Here is an 8,258-nt window from a genome sequence, read left to right as displayed (position 1 = left end):
TGTAAAATAAGCCCTCTTTTGTTTTGCATCCATTGGTCTCCAGTTCTGTTGTATTCTCAGGGAGGCAAATGGACCCAAGCTGGGCCATCTGAAGAGAGGTGAGGTCAAAGCTTGAAGTGTGGCCGGATCACACTGGACCCACTCCACCCAATCTAAAGAGAACGAAGCTTTCCAGTAGCCATGAGAGATTTAAGCATGTCCACACTTCAGATCACTGAGTTGGGAAAAACCAGTTTCCTCTCAGGAAAGGAGGTTATACTCAGCCCTCCCCTTCCAGCAATGCAGTGATGTGTTTGAAATATTTATTTATCCATTTGGCTCCACTGGGTCTTAGTTGTGGCACTGGGGGTCTCTGTTGTGTCATTGGGGATCTTTTGTTGCAATGCATGGACTCTCAAGTTGTGACTCATGGGCTTATAGTTATGGGATCTTAGGTCCCTGACCAGGTATCAAACTCACATCCCTTCATTGCAAGGCAGATTCTTAACCACTGGGCCACCAAAAGGAGTCCCAGAAGTGCAGTGATTTTAGAGCTAGTCCAGCTAAAGACAAGTTAGAGCAGGGATGTTTTGGTCTGAGCACTCCTGAAGAAGATCTTATAATAACACCTGGCCTTTGCACAGCACCCTGAGAGAAAGTTTCTCAGGCATCATCTTCACTGACTCAACCCAGAATTCTCTCTCCTCCAACCATTCCAGCGAAAACACACATTGTATCCAAATATGGTCTGTCTACGCATATGTCCACTTTCCTGGGAAGAAGGGTCCAAGCTTTCATCAGTTTCATCAGATTCTCCAAGGAGCATGTTGACCCCAGAAGATTTAGGACCACTGGGGTGACAGGTACAGCCCAGAGATGGTTTTTCAGAGGGCCAGCTCTGATTCTTCCTCTGTTATGGGAAGAACGGGGCTGCGTGGTTTCTACTACCTTTTCCAGCTCCGACTTCACATTGTCCAGCCCCCTGGAAGCCAGAACTTATTCCCAGAGTCCGGAGGTAGCCCAACTTTCACTGTCTGTCAGGGCCTCCCACGAGACTGCTTTTAGAGCAATAAGGATGTCTGCCTGCCTGGTGACAGGATTTGTAGCCAACAAAACCCTCCATGCAGGCTGTCTGGCTGCAATTTATTCCGCTCTGTCACTTTGACTGCAGCCAAATGCCAGAAGAAATTTGAATCTGAATGCTGCTGCTTCTGAAATAAGCTTAGAAAAATATACAGACTCTCCTCAACAAAGAGAAAGCCTAGCTGAATTTGAAGAACCCCGTTTGGGGCGGGTTAAAGACACACAGGCAGACACTGTCCAATGGAGGCGAGTCTCGGGAAACCAGACAGAGATTAACTTCTTATTGGAAGGAGAACTTGAGCCTGCAGGAGATGCAGTAGCTTTACCCAGAAAGATGGATGAAGGCAGGGTGTGACCTGAAAGGATGGGGATAGGTTAGAAAACCGTTACTGAGCTCACCTGAAGCTTCTATTGGCGAAATCATGGGGCTTAGTAGGGGAAGGCAATGACACCCCACTCCAGCACTCCTGCCTGGAAAGTCCCATGGATGGAAGAGCCTGGAGGGCTGCAGTCCACGGGGTCGCTGAGGGTCAGACATGACTGAGCAACTTCACTTTCACTTTTCACTTTCATGTATTGGAGAAGGAAATGGCAACCCACTCCAGTGTTCTTGCCTGGAGAATCGCAGGGATGGGAGAGCCTGGTGGGCTGCTGTCTATGGGGTCGCACAGAGTCAGACACGACTGAAGTGACTTAGCAGCAGCAGCAGCAGTAGGGGAAAGGCTACTTCCAGTGGAAGGATGTTCGTTGCGGCACAATTTGCAACAGAAGCAGATGGAGACACGTGTGCCTACTCGTGCATCACTAGGAGACCAGGTAAATGCACGGTGGAATACTACCTGGCCATTAAAGAGGATGCAATAGGTCAGAGCAGGCGGGTATCGAAAACACTTTTCTTCTTAAGTGAAGAAGAAACAAGTCTCAGCACCTGGAGCGCATACAGTAGGTGACACTTCATGGGAATACGCTTCTGTGTTCATACAATGTCTCTGCAAGAATTCTCAAGAAACACGTTAGGAGTGGAAAGCAGACTGGTGGCGCTAGTGGTAAAGAACCCGCCTGCCAACGCAGGAGACATGAGAGACGTTGGTCTGATCCCTGGGTCGGGAAAATCCCCTGGAGGAGGAAACGGTAAGCCACTCTGGTGTCTTTGCCCGGAAAATCCCATGGACAGAGGAGCCTGGTGGGCTACTGTCCACAGGGTCGCAAAGAGTCAGACACGACTGAAGTGACTTAGCACTTTTTACTAGATACTTTATCTAGACCTTTCAGATTGCTTACCATGAGCCTGTATTCCTGCTTGAAAGTTTAAGTAAATAAAGAAGCTTTGAAAGAAAAAAAAAAAGCAGCAGCCACTTTCCTCCAAAATCAGCTCTGCCATGGAACCATCTTCCCTTCCCAGACGTAGTGGTCTATTTTATGTGTGAACTGGCTGGGTATATCTAACTTGCAGATAGATAGACCCTGGGAAGAAGGGTCCAAGCTTTCATATAGAATTTGCCATATGTCAGCAACAACTTACATAACATTTATATTGAATGTACCACTACCATATTTACTTTGTATTGAGTATTACAAGTAATCTAGAGACAAGAAGGTAATACTGGAGGATGTATGTAGGTTATATGTAAATACCATGTCCTTTTGTATAGGAGACTTGAGCATCCTCCAATTTCCGGTTTCCATGGGTGTCGTGGAAAACCACCCCGTGTGGATACTGAGGGGCCACTGTATGGTAGGTTCCCTTCCTCTGGAGGGCCCGATATGAGGGCGTGAGGGGATCTCTGTGACCAGACCCCTGGAAAGGCAGAGGTGAGGGGACCTTTATTGCCTGCTGGGGAAAGGGCCAGGTGTGAGACTCCCTCGGGCGGGGGTTGGCCACGGACCTCGCTCTCGGGTGGCAGAGCTGGGAGGAAGGCAGCCTACCCTGCCCTCCATCAGCCAGCACGTGGGGCACCCTTGCCCTGGTCTTCCCACGGACACTTTGGTTACTCCCTTAGGATTAACCGGTTGGTTCCTTTGTCTCCTCCTGGCCCTTCCTCACGATGTGACTTTCTTTTTCTTCTCCCTCTCTCCACGTCTTTTCTCTTCCGTGTCTGCTTTGTGAGCAAGGTTACACCAACACGGCAACAATAAAGATGTTGCCAGGTTTCTGGTTCCTCCCTGCTGTGATCCTATTTGCCTCAGTTCAGTTTCTGGAGCCAGCCATTTCTGCTGAGTGGAAAAGACAGTCAATCAGCCAGTTACTTTGTCTCAGAGAACCAAGAAATAAGTTTAACCGTTTTCCCCCAGCTTTTATTGTTGGACCAAATCAGACCAGGCAATTCAAGATGATTGAAAATGACATGTATAGATATCCTCTTTTTTTCTCTCTTCCCAGCTCATGACACACTGCATTATTCATTCCGAGTGTGTCATTCAGTCTTCATTTCACCATGAAAGGGGGCATAAAATGATCTGAAACTAACATCCTTGCATTGGGTGGTCCCTTTGAAATAAGTCTCCTTCCATGGATCCCAGCTTTAATTAAGCAGTCCATCCACAAAGTTATGATTAAGGCATCACTTTAGGCACTGAAAGGAAACAAAGGAGCAGAAAAAGAGCTTATGTGCAAGAGGGCTACATAAAGCACACACATAAATAGATCATAAATTAGCTAAGCAATATAGAGCTAAATAAATGACAAATGAGATCACTGTGGGCTAGAGAGCTCTGAAGGCTCCGGCCTGGGCATTGATGATAGACAGAAGTCAAGAAATAATCCTTCTCTAACTTCCATTTTAGGGATTTCCCTGGTGGCTCAGTGGCAAAGAATCCCCCTGCCAAAGCAGGAGACACGGGTTCCATCCCTGGTCTAGGAAGATCCCCTGGAGAAGGAAATGGCAACCCACTCCAGTATTCTTGCCTGGGAAATCCCGTGGACAGAGGAACCTAGAGGGCTACAGTCCATGGGGTGGCAAAGAGTCAGTCACGACTTAGCAACTGAGCAACAAGCACAAACTTCCATTATATCACTCCATCCCTAACCTAGCAGGGGAGGTGGTTCCAGCAGGACTTCCCACTGTCCAGGGGGGTCCAGTTTGAGCTAATAAATATTTCCTTTCACACAATAGAATGAATGCCCAAAGATATGAGAGGTTTGAGCAATGCTACCTGCTTACAGCAGGCTTCCCCAATGGCTCAGTGGTAAAGAATCTGCTTCCAATGCGGGAGACACAGGAGATGCAGGTTCCATCCCTGATCCAGGAAGATGCCCTGGAGGAGGAAATGGCAACCCACTCCAGTATTCTTGCCTGGAGAATCCCATGGACAAAAAAGCCTGGAGGGCTACAGTCCATGGAGTCTCAAAAGAGTTGGACATATTGAGCACCTAAGCATGCCCCCACGCATTAATGCTACCACCAGGGCTGGAGCCTCCCTGGTGCTCCGCTGACTATATGAGAGAAATAGACAAGCCTGTCCAAGCGAATGAGAGCATCAACAGATACAAAAGCCTAGAGACAAAGAGGAGGGCGAACAAACCAGGCACACACATGCACGGGCGTACACATACGCACAAACACACGTGCATACACACGTGCACACACACGCACAAACACGGGAACACATACACTCCCCGTTTTCCTCAAATTACACTTCTGCCTGAGAGAGTATAAACAAGCAAAGGATTAATCATGCATCAGCTGAATCAGGATTTGAAAGGATAGCTTTAACGGATGGGCCCTTGTGCCCCCTAGGAATCCACCAAGCCCTTTCCGCAAGATTAACATGATGGTCTGCAAGCTTTCACCTGGGTCTTTCTGACTTCCTGTCAGAAACTCTTAAAGGAAGTGATAGCAATTCTTTTCAACAAAATAAATACATAAATGAAAGGAGCTTGATTATCCAAGCAAAGTTACACACGTTGTCTCAGAACTGATAACCTTTGGCACAATTTCAGTTACACACAAAAGAATTATCAGTGAGATGAGGAATTTGCACAAGGGGCAGGAAACAGTGGGGTGAGGTGTTTGCTTCAGCTCATTGGTTCTGCAGCTTCAAATGGACAAGACTCTGTCATCAGGTGACCAGCTCAGATCACTCTACCTGGGAACTGTTGCAACCTCAGCCAGTGTGGGCAGGAAAGAATGGAGTGTGACCTTCCAAGAGATATGGCCTCCACTTTTCCCTGGTCCGTGGGTCTGTTTATCTACACAGTCAGGATAATAAATTCAAAGAAAAGTTTCCACGTGGGAACAACTCCTGCCATCATCTTGACCTTTACTCCCAGGTAGATGGTCAGTGTGAGAAGGGGGAGCTTTCTGGGGGCCTCTGAATGAATTCACAAGCAGAGTGAAATCTAACTTCCTCCATGATATTTCCTCCACCCGGCCGCTGGGCTCTGTAGTGTCCACCTTCGACAACCTTTAGGAAATACAGACTGAGATCACGGAACGCTTGCCAGCAAATCTTCACCCATTGGTGGAATCCCTTCCTGTGTCCTGGACAGAGTTCATCCTGCCGTCGGTGCTGAGATGCAGGTGATGAAGGGAACAGGCCAGTTCAGCAGGCAATCAGCTCATTCTATTTAAGTCACTGTAAATACTAGAAGCCCTTTATTTGAGGTTAAAGCTGTTCCTGATAACGCCCAGTATTGATTTTAGTTCTGTCTGTGCCCTTATTCATGTGGTGGCCCGAGTTCCAGAAGATTGTCCATATGAATCCCACCTCCAAGTCCTGTCTGATCCAGGCCAAATGCCCTCTGCTTGCCTTAGTGGAACCCAATGACTGTGAGCTTCAAATCCAACAGGCCATGTTTGGAATCCCTTCTCAGCGATGGTGGAGCAGACAGACTCCAAGATGGTCCGATGAGACCCACCCCTGGCCTCAGGCCCTTGTGTAACCTCCTCCTCCAAGTATGGGCGACACTTGCGACAAGCTTCCCACCCACAGAATACGGAAAAGCAGTAGCAGCAGGGTTAGTTGCTCAGTTGTGTCCAGCCCTTTGAGACCCCACGGACTGTAGCCCACCAGGCTCCTCTGTCCAAGGGGTTCTCCAAGCCAGAATATTGGAGTGGATTGTCATTCCCCTTCTCCAGAGGATCTTCCTGACCAGGGGATCAAACCCAGGTCTCCTGCATTACAGGCAGATTCTTTACCATCTGAGCTACAGGGAAGATCTAGAATACAGAAAAGGTGACAGGATATCACTGCCATGATTGTGTTACATAAGATTCTAACAGACCTGGTCTGGTTTTGATGGGCAAAGGTGGTTTGGAGCAGGGAACAGTACTTGAGAATGTTAAATCTGGAAACCGCCCTAACTTAGAGGGTTTCAGAAAGGAATGATATCTGAATGGGTGGCAGAAGACAGAGGACTAAAGAAGGGGGAGCCGACTTACGCCATGGGCCTTGTTTAAGGAATCAGCACCAGGACTTTAACATTCCAAGCTCCAGCACTGGGAGGGCTCCGTAATGGTGACGGCATCATCTCCAGAAACCGTGGCTCCCGCTCTGTGCTCAGCCTAACTTAGACTGCTGGCGGCACTGCTGCAAGTATCCCAGTGTTTCACTTCATTAGGTCTGAGCCAAAGAGCCTTATTTTTTAATAATGTTTATACGTTTATTTTTATTCCCGGCTGTGCTGGGTCTTTGTTGCCGCCTGGGCTGCTCATAGTTGCAGACTTCTCACTTTTCTTGTTGCAGAACATGGGCTCGAGGGCGTGCAGGCTTCAGTGGTTGCAGCATATGGGCTCAGGACTCTAGAGCACAGGCTTCATAGCTGTGGTGCATGGGTTTAGTTGCTTCACAGCATGTGGGATCTTCCCAGACCCCACCTTTGAACCATGGTGTTGGAGAAGACTCTTGAGAGTCCCTTGGACTGCAAGGACTGTCAATCCTAAAAGAAATCAGTCCTGAATATTCACTGGGAGGACTGATGCTGAAGCTGAAACTCCAATACTTTGGCCACCTCATGTAAAGAACTGGCTCATTGGAAAAGACCCTGATGCTGGGAAAGATTGAAGGCAGGAGAAGAAGGGGACGACAGAGGACGAGATGGTTGGATGGCATCTCTGACTCAATTGACATGAGTTTGGGTGAGCTCTGGGAGTTGGTGATGGACAGGGAGGCCTGGCGTGCTGCAGTCCATGGGGTCTCAAAGAGTCAGCCATGACTGAGCGACTGGACTGAACTGATGCGGGATCTTCCCGGACCGGGGATCGAGCCTGTGTCACCTGCATTGACGGGTGGATTCTTATCCAACAAGCCGCCAGAAAAACCCTGGAAGAGCCTTGGAGTTGGGACCGCACCCTTTTGACCTTTGAGACTCCTCATCGAGTCCGTTTCTCACGCACTGTAGGTGCTGGTTCAGTTTCAATGACCTGAAGTCAGTTGGGAAGAAAGCTCAGTAATTAGTCTATGGAGAACTTTGCTGGGAAAAGAGGGGAAGAAAGGCACAGAAGAAAGGAGCTGAGGGAAGAGAAAGAGGAGTTGGAGGAGGGAGGGAGAGGCAGAGTGGGAGCCCCAGGGATGCTGAGAGCAGGACCCCCAGGAAGGAGTGAAGGAGATGGAGGGGCTCTGAAGCGAGAGGGCAGGGGTAGGGTCTCCTGGAGGGCTCCTGGAGTAGCAGACTCAGGCTTCTTCCAGGAACCAGAAACAAACTTGCTGATATGAGAACAGCCATGTGGTTGCCAAGTGGGGACCAGGAGAGGGCATTTGGGATTAGCAGACACAAACTATCATAGACAGGATGGGCAGACAGCAGGGTCCTGCTGCATAAGCAGGGGGCTGCACTCCATACCCTGTAATAAACCCTAGTGGAAAAGGAAAATATAACAGGAGAAATGAACGATGGAAAAAAAAGGAATTCTTCCTCCGGGAATAAGAGAGCATCTGGACCCAGCAGTGCTGGACGCGATGCACGGTTCCCAGAACAGGAGCACCACCTAGGCACAGTCACTGGTACTTGCCAAAACTATGTCTCAATTTTTTTATCCCCCTTGAAAGTGTGGCCACTGTAGAAATCACCGCTGAAGGTAAGTGGGAATGACGGGCAATTGGCAGCCAGGGGCCAACAGCAGAGAATCATCCTTTCACCCAAAGAAAGGAATAAAAACTTTTCCATAGTTGCACTTGATTGTATCTGCATTAAGAAATTCAAGCAGAATACCCAAGAAGTAATAAAAATGATGGGTACTCATGGATTGAGGGGTAGG

Source organism: Capricornis sumatraensis, chromosome 21, assembly GCF_032405125.1.
Source record: "Capricornis sumatraensis isolate serow.1 chromosome 21, serow.2, whole genome shotgun sequence".
Classification (NCBI taxonomy): Eukaryota; Metazoa; Chordata; class Mammalia; order Artiodactyla; family Bovidae; genus Capricornis; species Capricornis sumatraensis.
The sequence above is the reverse complement of the archived record's forward strand: the minus strand, read 5'-3'. Positions refer to the sequence as shown.